Genomic DNA, 15,745 nt, shown 5'->3' with positions numbered 1-15,745 from the left:
TATTTACAAGGACAACAGCTCCAAAGGAGTGTTCTGACTAGCTGACATCATGACAGAAATATTCGTATCCCGTACTGAAACACGTATATGTCACTACTTTGTGATATGTGCAGACTATTCTCGTGGAACATGTCAGAAATATTCTTGCAACCCAAAGAAAATTCGCTATAGATATATTTTTTTTTTTCACTGTACTTTGAAAAGGAGGAATAGTTAGAAAAATCCAGATTAAAGAGGTTTCGATATGGAACGTAATTTAAATTGATAAATTTAGAATTCATTTTTAACATGAAGCCATAACTCGCCTTTAAGAATTCAGCTCGTACCGCGAAGAAAACACCACACTTCTCCATTACACAGATTAATTGGTAAGTGCTGTTTGAGGAAATAATAATTCCTGTTTACACTGAGAATCATGTAAAATCTGTAAAAATAAAATTACAATTGTTGAAGTAGGTGTGTCATATAGTTACCATGTGACTTTAAAGGTTTAAACTACACGTTTACAGTGACATATAATTTGTAGGGAACAAATATTAATAGCTTATTAGAGATGATCGTATTTTGGTGGCTGCCTGCCATATAGCTTTATACTGTTATAAACTAGTTATATTCTAGTCTTGTGAAAGTCTGTGTGCAAGTTTGATATTATTTTGTAGAATTGAGCGAAGATTGTCTGAATAATGTTAAAAGTTAATTTTTTTATCTCAAAGGAAACACAACAGTTCTCCACTGCTTAACGATGTTGAGATTTAATTTTTTGTGTATTCTGGGAAAATACGGATTATATAAATACACCCCGTTAACAAAATGTGAGATTATTTAATATTAAAACAGATGGTATGTATATTTACCACTGGGATTTATAGGTTAAACAGGTTTAATACGTAAAATTTGTAAATGTTGCAACCATTAGAGTGCTAACTTTTGTCAATGTGTTTTTGCTACTCACGTGCAGAAGGAACAAGTCTCAACACGAGTCATCGTTGTTTAAATCTGACGATTTGTTCTTTTCGAATTCCCGACACGAGTCTTCAGAGGTAAAGATAGAAATAGGGAAATGCAGGGTAGACGAGATGTCTTCCTATTTCTGGCAAGGAAAAATGTGCGAATGAACATAAATGGACTGGAAGAGACGAAACGAAAATACAACTATTCTGTGTGAATCACCAGGATGTAAACAAATTTACTCCTAGCGATCTCCGCCGCCCCCCCCACCTCCCCCTTCTTGGCAGTGCTGTACACTTATATCTGTCAAGATTTAAAACATCTGGAATTGTCTACACCGTCAGATTTGATAATTTCGAACCAGATGTCTGTTCGCCTTGATGATGGAGGCAGAAAGGACCTGTGAAACGACGGTAAACTTCTACCAGACTACACGGCGCAACAACCCAGAAGACAGAAATCTTCATCGCCCTGATGATGGAGACAGTATGACCTCTGAAACGTTTGTTAACATCGACCAGACTACACAGCGCAACAACCCAGAAGACAGAAATCTTCATTGCCCTGATGACGGAGGCAGTATGACCTCTGAAACGTTGGTTAACATCGACCAGACTACACAGCGCAACAACCCAGAAGACAGAAATCTTCATACTCATCGCCCTGATGACGGAGGCAGTATGACCTCTAAAACGTTGGTTAACATCGACCAGACTACACAGCGCAACAACCCAGAAGACAGAAATCTTCATACTCATCGCCCTGATGACGGAGGCAGTATGACCTCTAAAACGTTTGTTAACATCGACCAGACTACACAGCGCAACAACCCAGAAGACAGAAATCGTCATACTCATCGCCCTGATGACGGAGGCAGTATGACCTCTAAAACGTTGGTTGACATCGACCAGACTACACAGCGCAACAACCCAGAAGACAGAAATCGTCATCGCCCTGATGATGGATACAATATGACCTCTGAAACGTTGGTAAACATCGACCAGACTACACAGCGCAACAACCCAGAAGACAGAAATCTTCATACTCATCGCCCTGATGACGGAGGCAGTATGACCTCTAAAACGTTGGTTAACATCGACCAGACTACACAGCGCAACAACCCAGAAGACAGAAATCTTCATACTCATCGCCCTGATGACGGAGGCAGTATGACCTCTGAAACGTTGGTAAACATCGACCAGACTACACAGCGCAACAACCCAGAAGACAGAAATCTTCATCGCCCTGATGATGGAGACATTATGACCTCTGAAAGGTCAGTAAACTTCTACCAGACTACACGGCGCTACAACCCAGAAGACATTTGCCTTCCAGCTCTTTACCATAAGAACCTCAAATCTTACTCTGAAGTCTGTTAACAGAGGATGAATTTCTTTTTGTTTTTGATTATATTATTCTAAAGTTGGCAGTGGAATTTTTACGTTGCGAATCTCCAAGAAGAGAAAACGAAAAGAATGTTAGGAGGAGATAATAAGGTAATATCGAGAAGGAGAGATAAAGATTAAATGAAAGACAGAAGATAGAAATGGAGGAATAAGGCACATATCTTCAGGCTGAACGTAGGTGTCTCCACATGCAGTATGTGTGCATCAAACTTCCTGTGTCTAGTTCAGTCACATCATGTAGAGAATAAATAGATTTTGAGAACATGGCGAGTCAGGGTTTTAATAAAAGCTTGTGGCATTTCTAAATATGGATCGGCAACTATGCTCGGAATTGTGCGTGTTAGCATCGTTGATTTCAACGCTTGTCTGAAGTAGCCACTTTTCAGTAATCATTTTACTGTACAATCGCGTTTTTTTTATATAAATCGATTGCTTGTATCTGCTGTTATTTCAAAGAATCATTTTCGAGCACATAAAGTACGTATATTATTTTTGTAACTATATATAAACTAAAATTAAAATATTTGGTTATTCCGTCAAATCACAATGTATTTAAAATAAGATAATTAAATAATTAAAATATCATTCTGTGTTGCATATCGAATAATCGATTTACAATTGGAAATATTTTAATTTTAATTTAATAAATCACAATATGACGCAACTACACTATCTTATATATGAACTGTTCATTTACTGTCAACTTTTAACTTCTTTTATTGTCATTGCATCCTGGATTAGTCTTCCTTATCATTTCTTTCTTTCTGTGACACTCCACATTTGTTTTAAAAAAAAGATGACAGAACCGGATCTCATGCCTAATAATTACGCATAGCGTAACAATTCTGGCACGTTTACCGTCATTTAACTTCTAACCTTCGCGAGCAGAGTTAGTGACTCCTAAATCAGGAATTTCCCCACTTAGTAATTTCGAGCCCAAATGAATGTAGGTATTCATATAATTAGCCCGTTACTGTTGTCTCATTTTAACCGGAACTTAAATATGTCTGAGATGGTAAAATTGCGTTATATTGTGATATAATAAATATATATTAAATATTGTCCGTCTAATCACAATAAATTCTTATTAAATATTAAAATATTATAATAATTAACATTTAAAATATTAAATGATGTTCTTTATCGAAACATGTCGTGAAAAATGATGGTCTAATGTAAATCGAATATTTCGATAAAGAACATCATTTAATATTTTAAATATTTTAAATGTTAATTATAATAATATTTTAATATTTAATAAGAATTTATTGTGATTAGACGGACAAGATTTAATATAATATATATTTAAATATGTCTGTACATTTTAATGACATTATACTGTATCAGATTTAATGAGAATGTGTTCGGTCTTCGAGTTGTTACAGGCGTCGCTAATAGGCGCATTTTTGTAACTTTGAATTGCTAGAACAGAGTCCAAGCGAACGTTTGGATTATTACGAATGGTTTCGCCTAGTTTCGAACTGGATACCTATAACATTCGTACTATTTATGTTGTAAATTTAAACAAAAAAAATACCCTATATTTGTTTAAATCTTGTCAGTCTAATCACAATAAAATTCCTATTAATATTAAAATATTACTATAATTAACATTTAAATATTTAAAATATATTAAATGATGTTCTCTATCGAAATGTTCGATTTACATTAGATTACATTTAAGAAATTATATTTAAATTTATATAATTTTATACACCTGAAGATGGTTCTTTTAGAACGGAAACATGTCGTGTAAAGGAGTGATGATCTAATGTAAATCGAACATTTCGATAGAGAACATCATTTAATATATTTTAAATATTTAAATGTTAATTATAGTAATATTTTAATATTTAATAGGAATTTTATTGTGATTAGACTGACAAGATTTAAACAAATATATATTTATCACAATATGACGGAACTTTATCATCTCAAAAAATACCATATTTATGACCAGTTATTAATTCATCAGGACGTAATTTATGGCAGTTATGTTAAGCCACGCTGTCCTGTGAATATCACTGCTGCTTCATAATAAGGTATTTAGCGGTTCGATTCAATCCAGAGACTTGGTTTCTTTACGTGTTTTCCCCCCTTAGACAAATTCCGGGAAAGTACCTTTAATTATGACATGACCGCTTTCTTACGTGTCCTTTCAAGTTCATTTATTCACAATCATTCACTCATTCGACGCTGTATAAACTGAGCTGTTATGATACATTGAACAAAGTTGGGCAGGGAGTGAGGTTAGGTTCATTTGAATTCATTTAAGAATAACTTAACAGTATTCCTTTTGTCAGATCAATTTTGTGGCGAGCATTTGAACGGAGTGGCCGGCAGATATGTTGAAACCTAGACACAGAGAAAAAGAGAACTCGAATGCGTAGATAATGTGGAGAAGGAATGTGAGGTTGGGGCGATGAAACCCCTCCGTCTTCCCCCTGCCTTCTTGTCAGGTCTTCTCTGTTCTTCACTTCTCTCTTTTTTTGTGTGTGTATGCGTGCGTTTTGGAGAACTGTTTATGTACACTCCATTTCATGGAAGAGTTAGACGGTTCTTTTAAACGCACACACGCATGTGTGTCTTTAGAAATGCACATGTCTAATGCAAGTGTTTCATGTGTGTACATAGACAATTACTGTTTGTAACTAATAATTACAATAATAGCTAGTACTTTGTAGTGTTCTTAATACTTTCTGCAACCCTTCTGTGCTACAGGTAGGTAGGTGTGTCATTTCAGAGAAAGAAACACCACGAGACTATACAAAGCTTGGAAAATCCTTTCCGCTAACAATTTTTCTTTCAGAGACAACCAAGCCCCCTTGGCGACTTTTCAACTACCTACAGTCAGTACGTGTGTACTTAGGGATTAGAAAAACGCTAAATTGATGGTACTGGACAGAAATACACTGAAGCCAACACAACTTTACCGGCAAGTCTCGCAGAACAGACTTGAACAGTGTTGAAGATTTCTGTCTTCTGGGTTGTTGCGCTGTGTAGTCTAGTAGATGTTTACCAACGTTTCGGAGGTCATACTGCCTCCGTCATCAGGGCGATGAGTATGAAGATTTCCGTCTTCTGGGTTGTTGCGCTGTGTAGTCCGGTATATGTTTACCAACGTTTCAGAGGTCATACTGCCTCCATCAACAGGGCGATGAATTTCTGTCTTCTAGGTTGTTGCGCTGTGTAGACTGGTCGATGCTAACCAACGTTTCAGAGGTCATACTGCCTCCATCATCAGGGCGATGAAGATTTCTGTCTTCTAGGTTGCTGCGCTGTGTAGACTGGTCGATGTTAACCAACGTTTCAGAGGTCATACTGCCTCCATCATCAGGGCGATGAGTATGAAGATTTCTGTCTTCTGGGTTGTTGCGCTGTGTAGTCTGGTCGATGCTAACCAACGTTTCAGAGGTCATACTGCTTCCATCATCAGGGTGATGAAGATTTCTGTCTTCTGGGTTGTTGCGCTGTGTAGTCCGGTAGATGTTTACCAACGTTTCAGAGGTCATACTGCCTCCGTCATCAGGGCGATGAAGATTTCTGTCTTCTGGGTTGTTGCGTTGTGTAGTCTGGTCGATGTTTACCAACGTTTCAGAGGTCATACTGCCTCCATCATCAGGGCGATGAAGATTTCTGTCTTCTGGGTTGTTGCGCTGTGTAATATGGTCGATGTTTACCAACGTTTCAGAGGTCATGCTGCCTCCATCATCAGGGCGATGAAGATTTCTGTCTTCTGGGTTGTTGCGCTGTGTAGATTGGTCGATGTTAACCAACGTTTCAGAGGTCATACCGCCTCCATAATCAAGGCGATGAAGATTTCTGTCTTCTGGGTTGTTGCGCTGTGTAGGTTGGTAGATGTTAACCAACGTTTCAAAGGTCATACTGCCTCCATCATCAAGGCGATGAAGATTTCTGTCTTCTGGGTTGTTGCGCTGTGTAGTTTGGTCGATGTTAACCAACGTTTCAGAAGTCATACTGCCTCCGTCATCAGGGCGATTCATGAGACTACACAGCGCAACAACCCAGAAGACAGAAATCTTCATATTCACCGCCGTGAAAACCTCAAATCGTACATATTGGTCTTGTAGGTAATAAGGCTGTGTAGACTTATAGGTAGATAAACAACGTTTCGGTCCTGAAGATGAAGGCAGCATGTTCTCTGAAATGTTGGTATTTACCTACACGTTCATACGATGTTAGAACTTAGAATACCGACATCGACATTTTTCCGTAATATCTTGTTTTGGTTTATATTCTGGTAATACACCACACATTGATGGAGTGAGGGCGTGGTTGTAGATCTCCACGTATTGTAGACTACAGCGCTAGATAGAGTAGAGTGTTTTGAAGGCTTAATGTCTGAAGAATTAGCTCCAGAACTCTTTAATTTGAAGCTACTTGAGTCTCAGAACCAACTTGAATAATATGACAAAGAGAAAATTATAATTTTAATCGGACCTCGCTAGGATTTCAGGATCTCACTGCGGTAGCTACGAAGATGACTTTCTTCTGATGATAGGGGCAGCAAGGATCTCTGAAACGTTGGTAAAATTCTACCAGACTACACGGCGCAACAACCCAGAAGAAAACTTCAAATCTTAAGTCGAATAGGACTAATTGTCCACACCATTATATGGATATTGATTACATCTGTTAAGAAAGCAATCGGTAATTCTTGTATTCCCACCGGACGTGTAGAAATCTATTTTACACAACGGCGTACTTTGATTTTCTTTAACTTACAAAATGTCAAAAATATTTTCATATACAATTTATTGTTATTTTCGGTTGTCAGTCGTGTCCGTTTGGGATGGGTTTCCGACGTTTTTGGATGAATACCGCGTTAATATTTAATTATTTTCCGTTTCTCAGTTTTCTGCTGTATAACGCATATCATAATCCAACAAATTTAGGGTGCATCTAACCTGAGAATTAAAAACTGGGCCATCGCTATATATATATATATATATATATATATATATATATATATAAAACCGCCACGGTGGTCTAGCAGTTAGAACGCTGGCCTTGTAATCCTGGGGTCCTGGGTTCGATTCCCGGTGGTGCCCAAATTTATAACTTGTGTTGGGCAAGGCCGTGGTCCAGGTATCACAGAGTTTTCCTCCGGGGCTTCCCCGGTTTATCCGTGGCATCCCAACAATTACTCCATTTATACCCACACAGAAGAAGGCAATGGCAAACCACTTCTGGATCATCTGCCAAGTAAACGGACCTGTCGTCAGACAGAACACTAATAATAATAATATATATATATACTCATACTCAAGGAATGGACAAAATCCTCACGAATTTCTCCGAAACTATTTATTATAGATGATACTGAAAAGACAGATGTTTTTGGGTTTAAGGATAATAATTTATCCTGTGGGATTAAATGTATCAAATGATCAGGACTACGGTAAGCTTTCGGGCAAGAAAATTTTATAATAATTTAAGCATTTTTATAATTTCCCCTCAGTAATTTTACGGGCGCTGTGATAATTTTAAATGTTAACAAACAACGCTGTAATTTCACTTATGAAACAAATAAGTATGTGAAACTTCTACATTACCTATGAACCATAGTTATGTAAATCTGTCGCTTTCTAATGAGTTCTATCCTTTGTCCTTCACTACCAGGTCTGTGATTTTGAATGTCAGTGTTTATCACGTTACACGGAGCTGTACCTTAACATTCAGATAACACATCCTACTGACCTTCGGTAATGTAATTGGTTTGGTAAATCCTCTACATCAGAAGCGGATATTCCGCTGTACTTTTCACCTTAAAAAATTGTTTTGTATTCTTTGTGTCCGTGGTCGTTTTCTGAATATGAGGTAGGGCCTTGAGAGCTTTGAAGTCAAACGTATCACATCCGGAGTAAGAACCAACCAAGCGCAGACTTGGGTCGAGTGTTTGTTACGCATAAGAAGTCTTTCAGTTCATTGTCGTGACTAGTAATTGGTACTTTCCTGCAAGAATTATGGGGATTTTCTGTTCACTTCCCATTTCTGTTTATGAGAACAGTGATGGTAATTTTTGTAAAACCTGAACAGTGGAATTTATTTATTTATTTATTTAATGAATCTAACTAACTAACTAGATGGCTTACCGAACCCGAAGGTTCATCACCGAATTAACCAAAGCCCTCCACCAGACCCTGTCCTGGGCCAACAAAATACAGTCTCCTTCAACTCCTATCTCCTACAGATCCCGCCTGACATTATCCTCCCATCTACGTCTAGGTCTCCCCAGCGGTCTCTTCCCCTCAGGCTTCCCAAATAGTGGACCCAACCAACTAGATGGCTTAGGGAACCCGAAGGTTCATCACCGAATTAACCAAAGCCCTCCACCGGACCCTGTCCTGGGCCAACAAAATCTCCCATAGATCCTGCGTGACATTATCCTCCCATCTACATCTAGGTCTCCCAAGCGGTCTCTTCCCCTCAGGCTTCCCAACCAGTACCCGGTGCACACCTCTTGTCCCATCCATGCGCGCTACATGTCCCGCCCATCTCATTCTTCTCGAATTAATCACCCTGACATTACTGGGGGAGGAGTACAGATTTTTAAGCTCGTCATTATGCAGTTTTCTCCATGCCTCATCGTCTTCTCTCCTAGGCCCAAATATCTACCTCAATACCCAATTCTCAAACACCTGCAACCTATGTTCCTCCCTCAGAGTGAGAGACCAAGTTTCGGACCCATACAAAACAACAGGCAAAATCATTGTTTATGTGTATTTTAATCTTTAGATTCTTAGAAATCTAATGAATCTACTATATTAAAAGTAGATGAAATCATATCATAAAAATGTGACGTTTAATATGGAATGTGGTAATAGATGTGTGTTTTGTTTAAAAGTTTGATTGATTCTTAGGTTATTTAAATAAGGCTGTTTTAACTGCAGAATTTTGGGCTGTATTGTGTGAAATGAGGTTGAGAAGGTAAGGATTTGTAAGGTCGCGATCGTGGCGTGATTTTTCACTCCTTCAGGTCGTAGGATCGTGACAGGAAAGTGTATAACTTGTAAGTTACTTTTTAGGTATTAAGAAGAACAGAGTCAGTGCGTGTCATTTGACTTCAGATTTGCTCCAATTGCATGCCCTCGTTTCGCCACTGTGAATGTGACATTTCTGCGTCTCAACGCGGTCACCTATGAAGAAGGTGATTAGGAGAAATTTTATCTTATTTTTACGACAAAGCAGTGGTGGGATGACGCTGACAGAGGAAGGCGAAGAACTTGGAGAAAAATCTGTCCCAGTGAGACTTTGTCCATCATACGAGGTGCGATCGGAAAGTTTCTAGACTGCGCCTATAAAAACCCGTACACTTATCTCAGGTATTAAATTCATCCATCACCCTCGAAGTAGTTCCCCTGGGAGTGAACACAACGATCCCAGCGCCGCTGCCAAGCCTGGAAGCATCCCTGGAAATCTTTCTTTGTCAGCCTGTCAAGCACCATCTGCGATTCTGCCTGAATCTATTCTATCGTCTCAAATCTCCTTCCCTTTAGCTGAATTTTCATCTTTGGGAAGAGGAAGAAGTCACACGGAGCTTAGAAAGGAAGTTGGGGTCGGTTCTTGCAAGATCTTTGAGCTCCTGACAAACGAGAAGTCAAGTCGATTCTGCTTCTGGTCCTCAGACAGGATGCGTCGCATGTGGAGTTCTTCCTTTAGAATCAGCTGACAGGTCCCATAGCCTATCCCAACAATGTCGCACAAGTCGTTGATGGTACGACGTCGATCTTCGTGAATGGCCTGCCGAATCTTCGTAACATTTTCGGGCGTTGTGCTCGAAGATGGTCGTCCAGAACGCTCGTCATCATCGACAGAGTTTCGGCCATTTTTAAAACGTGAATGCCACACAAAAGTTTGTGCACGACCCATTGCGGACTCCCCAAATGCTTGCTTTAGCATTTCATAGGGTTTCCGTAGCCGTTTTGGCGAGTCTTTGGCAAAATTTGATGCACACGCCATTCCGAAATCGCAGGAGGGTCGGTGTAATGCACTACCAAAACGCCCGTAACTAAGAAACAAATGCTAATTCGATGATGCCGGCTGGCACACTGATTCATGATGAATGTAGGCCGCACCCCCTAGCGGCAGAAGCTCGTACTACATCCGGTTCGCCCGCTATTGACACAGTCTATAAACTTTCCGATCGCACCTCGTATACCCCACATGGCCTACCCTCGACTCCAACTCTGTGCTTCGTGGTGAGAGGCCAGCTTCTGACCATCTGAACTACAGAGATACCAACTTATGGCTTAAATTTACCCTTTACGTCTCAAACGTCATATTTTAAATTACAATCCTTTAAAGTCGAGTGGTAATTTTATGCACAATCTGCTTTAATAATCAGTAACACTGCATTTTATATTTGTTTTTCATATAATTCTCAGTGTAAACAGTGATTATTTCCGTAAACAGCGTTAATCAATTGATCTTTGAAATGGTGAAGTGGTGTTTTCTTTGCGGTACGGACTGAATTATTAAATATAGCTAATTTAGACGAGGTTCGGCTTTAAAGTTTAGTTAAAAAAATAGTAAATTTACCGCCTGCAATATGTTTGTGTAAGGTCAAGGTTTTTGTCTAAAAAAAATTACCCCAAATACTAGGAAACTTTTCCATCATGCTTTGCATTGGTTTTACCTAAATGTAGTGTTTGGACTATTACACAACGCGGTGGCTTTTTAGTGGGTTTGGAAATCTTTTAATCTGAAAGCCCGTGAGCTACTTTTTCAAAAGTATTGACAGTGAACCGCATGTCACAGAGAAGAGATATTCTTATCTGTCGTATTCTGTAGGAATTCAATTCTGTTTCCGGCTAGACAGTCGGACTATTTTGGTTAAAAGAATTGGTGGTTTACCTCTTGTCCTCTGTATATATTACTTTCTCTAGCTTAGAACCAATAAAAGATGATGTGAAATAAAACTATTTTGTGTTTAATTCCACATTATCTACGCGTGTCCCATTGGAAATAGAATTTATATGAAGATATCCGTCTTCTGGGTTATTGCGCTGTGTAGTCTGGTCGATGTTAACCAACGTTTCAGAGGTCATACTGCCTCCGTCATCAGAGTATGAAGATTTCTGTCTTCTGGGTTGTTGCGCTGTGTAGTCTGGTCGATGTTTACCAACGTTTCAGAGGTCATAATGCCTCCATCATCAGGGCGATGAAGATTTCTGTCTTCTGGGTTGTTGCGCTGTGTAGTCTGGTCGATGTTTACCAACGTTTCAGAGGTCATAATGCCTCCATCATCAGGGCGATGAAGATTTCTGTCTTCTGGGCTGTTGCGCTGTGTAGTCTGGTCGATGTTAACCAGACTACACAGCGCAACAACCCAGAAGACAGAAATCTTCATACTCATCGCCCTGATGATGGAGGCAGTATGACCTCTGAAACGTTGGTAAACATCGACCAGACTACACAGCGCAATAACCCAGAAGACGGATATCTTCATACTCACCGCTGTGAGAACCTCAAGTCTTACATACAGAATTTATATAATTTATTTAGAAATTAAATTTAATTGTCACTTTTAATTGAAGTCTGTAATCGATTATCTTAATTCTGTTTTTCTTTAGTTGTAATTCTACATACAGTTAGCCGTGAATTAACACCGACTCTTGCTACCAGAGTCTACATCGTCAGGACGTATTTTTATTTTATTTTCCGCTTACAACAACGGCACACTTTTCCATTGGCTATGAAATTATGAGTAGATTTTCTCTTTCAGTTTTTTTTTAGCTCTTAGAAATTTGTTCTGTATGAACCAAACAAAAGACAACCGAGAGTAAACATTACACAAGGCTCGAAAAATAGATCTTCAGTGAGCCAGACATTTAAAAAAACATAGTTTAATATTTTTACGTCAGTATTCTATCATGCAATTTTTTCATAAGTAATTCTTAAATGTTGCAATCTGAGAACAAAATTAGAGTGCAATTTCTTAGATGTAACCGATGTAAAAACGATGCATCTTAAATTTGGACGACTTCAATAATAGAGAATAAGGAACTAATCTCTGTTTGCATTGAAATTCATACAAAGCTCACAAATATAAATACACTTTTCTCATTTTAAAACTAGATGTTACATATAATTACTCCTCGGCTTCAAAGTGTTAAGAAGTATTCATATCTTATTATTTTTAAATTACAGGTAACTCTAATATCATGATGTTTTTATTTGGGATAGTACTACACGTTTATAGTACTAAGATAACATTATCTGTCTCGTAAAGTACGTTATCTGTTATTCATTTTTCACGTGACCAAGCTGGTCCTTGAGTATATTGTCACTTAGCAGCTATCTCAGTTCGCAAGCAAAGAACGAACCTCAAAACAAGTGTTTTGTGCTGTTGAACACTATCAGAGACATAATTACTATTATTTTACGTTAAATATTGTATGAATTCTTTCCTGTTTTCAAGATTCTACATTATTCTCAGTCTAGACACACAAGTTAAAACAAATAAATAACATTTGTGTGTTAATTACGTCATTCGCTTTTGGCCTATTAATCATATCCGGTTCATTTCGTAACGAAATCGTTTGCGGCCGTAGTAATATGTGTCCTGACAAGTGAATATCGAACAACAGTACGTAGCCTAGTAACATAATTTCGAGTCACAGGAAACATGACAAATTCTCGACAGTGTTGCCAACTGTAAAGATCTGCAAAGTTGAAGAAACACTAAAAAAATGCCTCGTTTATCTTCTTATATTGATGTAACCGACGTTTACAGATGCTGTGTGATATAAAACGTTCACGGCGAACAGGATTAATAAAATCCTATCGAGCTATCAGCAGTGTCAAATTGGTAAAAATGTCGCCGACATCTCTGTCCGCATAATTAGGGTGTCTGGGGTTAGGGGTTGCGTTGAAAATGGAACATTGAGTACGAACATGTCTGAAATACTGGGCGTTCTTTCCCAGGAATGCGGACAGGGTGTGAATTTGAAAACTTTCCCATACCAATTGCCTAAGAATGTGTGGATGACTTTGATATCCCAATACGTCTTTTTGTGTCGTGTTTAATTAAACGCTAGGGATAATTATACCTGTAACTTTATCATATTTCTATGCCCTATAGCAGTGGTATTCAATATTTTTTGTTCGCGTACCCCCAGATATAATTTCTCTTCAACTTTGTACCCCCAAAGTTGTTGGTGTATAATTCAATTTATACATATTATATAATCTACATCTAAAATAAATTAAATAAATTACATTACTGATTATTCAGTGTTTATCATAAAATAATATTTTTTTAAATTTCACGTACCCCCTAAGATGTCTTCGCGTACCCCCAGATATAATTTCTCTTTAACTTTGTACCCCCAAAGTTATTGGTGTATAATTCAAGTTATACATAGTATATAATCTACATCTAAAATAAATTAAATAAATTACATTACTGATTATTCAGTGTTTATCATAAGTTTTTTTAATTTCACGTACCCCCTAAGATGTATTCGCGTACCCCAGGTTGAATACCACTGCCCTATAGTGTTCACACTTAAAAAATGGAAATGTTTGTTACACGTATAATCAAGGCCAAGATTAGCTGGGTGTATATCTAGAATGGGGAGATCGAATGCTTACAGAGTTCTAAAAAGGAAACATCTTAGAAAGAGTACACATGGGTGACCAAGAAATAAATAGGAGGATAACATTAGGATGGATCATGAAAAGATTTGATCAGATGGTATGTGAATGGTACTGGTTCAGAATCTTGTTCAATGGCTGGCTTTTGTTTTTGCGATGTTAAACTACCGGAATCAGCTATCACTTTTTTTTTAAGTTAGTTATATCTTAACATGGCGGTATCTGACAGGGTCCGGTCTCTAGCTTACGTTTGCATACTGACAATCAAAGCATTTACGAAAAACAATGTTCCTATGTGGAACTGCTTCAATATAATGATTAAAAGCTTATTCTGTACACTAAATAAGCTGGACTCGTTATGAAGAGGCATGTGCATCCGCATATTTTATCTCTGAAATTATTTAACAGATTACGATGAAATCGTGTTGTTACTTAAAGCTAAAAGTTCTCGGGAGAATATAACTGTAGTGTTTAAATTTTATGTTACAATACTTAGCGTTTTTTATATTTAAATTTCTCGAAAACGGCATATTGTAAAAATCTGTATGTATTATTACAGGTATACCATGTTCGATATTGTCGCATTATGAGATGAATATTTGATATTGACGACTTTTCGGAAGTATGTATCAAATATTCCTCACACTATGGACAGTGTCCAACTTAATGTTCCTGTCGATCAGTCACAAATCTTTAGAATCTATACATTATATAACATATCATATAATGATAGCTTTTACCTGAAAATTTATTCGATTTCTGATCAATCGATTCGCATCTATAACAAATGATCATAAATGCCAACGCCAGATGGAGTCACTGCATTTTAAAAAAAATACGAATTTTTTAAAAATATGTATTGAGATTATTATTAGTATGGATCTTAATATTACGTTGTGAAAATATTTGAGTATATGTCTAGCCCACATTTGTGTTGTGTGCGAGGAAAGACACCATTACTGTGTATCAGCTAATCACTTGAGCATCTTTTATACTCACTCATACTACGTGTGCAAAGTTACGTAAGATTACACATTTGACCAGCCATGCAAATAATTCCTATGGAATATTAGATTACACTTCCTCAGAAATTAAAAAATTTCATCACGTTTCGTTCTCAAGAAAGATTTTTTTTTTTGCCTATTAGATTACAGTGGTATATGTGTATGTGTGTGAGGGCTGTTGAACCAACTGACCACATTTTTATGGCTGTTATAACATTAGAGGTTATCTAAACCTCGTAGATTTATAATTTACTACTTTAAATAATAACAGCATGGCGGACGCACGAATTTGTGATAATTTTCTTCGAAAGTTATTTTTCTAGAACGTGAAAAAAGTTTAGCGGTCATGCGACATTGAACTTAATTTTACAACAGTAACTGATGAATTACTGTAGGTAGAACATACAATTTTTTACAAAGCTAGATTGCATTTTCGAAAATATTTCTTATAAATCAACAGTTGCAGACGTATCGAACGATGATTTTAAGAATATGTCTTAAAAATGTAATATAATCTTTAATTAGGTAATAAAATATTTTGAAAAATAAAATTATAATAATAAAATTCAATTCGATTTTTTATAATTATTTTGATGTATTAACAGCCAGAGAATAAAGCACAATAGAGGAACACACGAACACAATAATAAATGCAGAATGGTAATGGTATTTAAAATTACATGATTATAGGCATGATAAAGGCAACTTGCTACTGAATACTTATATTTGTACAAAAAGTTTAATTAAATAACCTGAGAAATTTAG

The 15,745-nt window shown here is 37.3% G+C and overlaps 1 protein-coding gene across 3 annotated transcripts in view; it reads left to right on the top strand.

Moving 5' to 3' along the window:
• tna (Zinc finger MIZ domain-containing protein tonalli) overlaps window positions 1-15,745 on the top strand; it is a 570,512-nt gene that overhangs the window by 520,817 nt on the left and 33,950 nt on the right. The window lies entirely within an intron of this gene.

This window comes from Zootermopsis nevadensis, unplaced genomic scaffold (genome assembly GCF_977971745.1).
Source record: "Zootermopsis nevadensis isolate Lab colony 2312 unplaced genomic scaffold, Znev_1.0 Znev_ptg000024l, whole genome shotgun sequence".
NCBI classification, from domain to species: Eukaryota; Metazoa; Arthropoda; class Insecta; order Blattodea; family Termopsidae; genus Zootermopsis; species Zootermopsis nevadensis.
This window is presented reverse-complemented; position numbering and strand designations above follow the sequence as displayed.